The sequence below is a fragment of the Arachis ipaensis genome, chromosome B06, assembly GCF_000816755.2.
Source record: "Arachis ipaensis cultivar K30076 chromosome B06, Araip1.1, whole genome shotgun sequence".
Taxonomy (NCBI): Eukaryota; Viridiplantae; Streptophyta; class Magnoliopsida; order Fabales; family Fabaceae; genus Arachis; species Arachis ipaensis.
The window spans coordinates 116517492-116520366 of NC_029790.2; the positions used below are offsets into that span (position 1 = coordinate 116517492).

General features: G+C 35.2%; 1 long non-coding RNA gene across 1 annotated transcript; it reads right to left on the reverse strand.

The window, feature by feature from the left end:
• On the reverse strand, positions 669-1620 carry LOC110263504. Its single transcript, XR_002349282.1, has 2 exons — positions 1483-1620; positions 669-1110 (listed from the first exon to the last, which is right to left on the reverse strand). It is a non-coding gene; the product is annotated as an uncharacterized LOC110263504 (long non-coding RNA).

A 2875-nucleotide genomic window follows, 5' to 3' on the forward strand; every position in this document is an offset into this window, starting at 1 on the left:
GATAACTTGGGCAGTTGGGCCTTGAAAGAGTGAAGGCTCAAATTGTTTTTATGCTTTCTCTTATGGTCGCACTATGATAAAGGTAAAGATGCAAAGTGTATTAATCAAGGTTGCGAGAACCGGACCGGTCAATGAACCGGTGAGGTAATTGGTTCACTGGTTCAGTAGTTCGATCGGGGTTCAACCAGAGTTTAACCGGTTTAATTAAATATAAATAAAATCATTAAAAATAATATATAATTTTCAATATTTAAATTTAATAATTTCTAAATCTAAAAATTTTAATATGGAAATAATTTTGAAGTTATACCTCAACATGAGACTAAAAGTATTATACCTCAAAATTAGATATTAACAGGTTTCTTAAAAATACCAACCTTGAATACATTAAGATGCTCAGTAAAAACACTAATAGAGATAATACATTCATAATAATTAAGACAGGATCTCCATTATTTAGAAACAAATGGTACCAATAAAAATAAAAAACTTTCTAAACTATATTCTCAACAATTACCTAATTCTAGAAATTTCTACCATACCAAGAATGATTTTATGTAGCCAAGGAGAACACAACATATAAAGAGATTAACAAAAAAAATACTTCAATGCATACCAAGAACACATAGCAACAATATATTAAACAAAATTAAGAAGCAATATATTAGAGATGGAAGAACTAGGAATCCCAAATGGGACCAAAGGCTGCAATTCCATTAGCTTTGCATGCATTGACAACATCTCTGCTTCCTTGAGGATTGCTTGTGACAATGACGACTTGAGCACCAAAGTTGTTGGCAGCATTGACACTCATCTCAGACACGTTTGGCCTGCCAAGCACAGCAGTGTCATGAACTATAACCTTCTCTTTCGAGTGCCCACTCATCATTTCCTTAATCTCCTTTCCAAAGTTCTGTTCAACACCCTTTGTGACTCAGAGCACGCACACCTCTGCCTTACATAGATTAACAAAAAAAAATACTTCAATGCAGGAACATGTCCGTGAATGCCATGATTGATTGAATTGGGCGAGGGATTTGTGAATGACATGATTGATTGAATTAGGCGAGGAATTTGTCATGACTTCAGAAGCGAATCCAAATCCAAAATCTAGAAATCCAAATTACAAATTACATCCAACAATTATAGCAAAATTCAAAATGATAACAATTCAGAACCCAGAAGATTATATCAATTCATACAGCATTCAAAATAAAAAATTATATTCAGCAAACATATTCATCATGAAGCAGCAAAACATATTCAAGCACAGAACTCATAATCAGAAGGCAGCAAGTTCAGAGGGAGGCGAGATCAGAAAATCAAAATCAAGAAGCATAGAACTCATAAATCATCATCAGAATTCATAAGGAAGCAAGTTCAACCATAGAGCAGGCGAGCTCATAAATCATAATCAGAACCCAGAAGCCCAGAAGGCAGCAAATAAATCAAGAAGACAAGAAGTCAAGAACAGAGTCTTACCGGCGGCGAGTGAAGACGCGGTGTCGGCGACTTTTGGCGACGAGGAGGCGGGCTCCGCGAGCTCGGCGACGACGAGGCGGGCTCAGGTAGAAGCAGAACGCGGTGGTGGTCGCGGCTGCTGTGGATGGCTGTGGGTGGCTCGGTGGTTTCTCAAATCTGGAGCTTGGTGGCAATGGTGGGTGAATGGCTGCTGAATGCACTTGGAAAGGGGAAAGGGGAAACTGATTAGGGTTAGTGGGTGCACTGGGTGTTACGCCTTTCTCTTTTTTTTTTTTTTAAAAAAAAAATTTCAAAACGACGTCGTTTGGCCTTTCAGGGTGCAAATCATAAAATCGCTAAAAAATCGGACGGTTCTCCCGGTTCACCGGTTAACCGCCGGTTTGACCGGTTTTTTCACCGGTTCTCTGTCAATCGGTTTTCGACGTTACCCGGACCGGCTAGGTGACCGGTTCCCGGTTATTCCGGTTGAACCGGCCGGTCCGGTTCGGTTTTCAGAATATTCCAAAATATTATTACACATGTTAACAATAACATGAATTTAATTATATATACTAGAATCACAATTTAAAAATATGCAGATTATACATTGAAATATTACTATCATATAATTTAATTATATATTTATATGCAATTTACACCCGGCTACAAACTATTAAATCAATATTATTGTTAACGGTGTAGAAATTCTATAAGGTAAAAATCAATAAGGTTATGATTATAGATTTAACAAAAGGATAAACACAACAATTTTAGACACACGTAAAAATATGGCTTTGCAATTAACTTTAAAAAAGCCGCGTGATGCGCGAGTTGCAATTTTGTTTAAATATTATTATGACTTTTTAAAAATTATGTTAAAAATTAATCAATAAAAAATTTTAATCGTATTTTTTTTATTAATATGTAGTATAAAGCTATAATAAAAAATTATTTTACTTAAAACAGTTTTTAAACAATCATATAGAATGAACAATTAGGAATAATTTTTTTTTAATTAGCACAATTGTCAACAAGTATTTGTTTTGGTTTTTGTTGATATTCATAACATAAGAAGTTATAAGGAAAAGTATTTAAATTTTTGTTAACAAATTTTTATTATAATAAGATTATCACTAATATTATTAAGGTTTAATTATTCTGTTAGTCTAAAATTATAATAAGATTATCAATAACAAAAGTGATGGTTAAGTCATTATTTCCACTACATAAATACTTCCTCAGAACTTAGGTATCTCTCAACCCATAACTCATAAACCTGCATTAAATCTTTGCTAACTTAAGTATCGGAGTCCCTTACAAATACTACTCCTAGGAGTGGCAGGAGTATCCGAACTCGCGGGTACCCGGCCCACCCCTACCCAGTCGGAGCGGGTTATTACCCGCCCCGGATGCG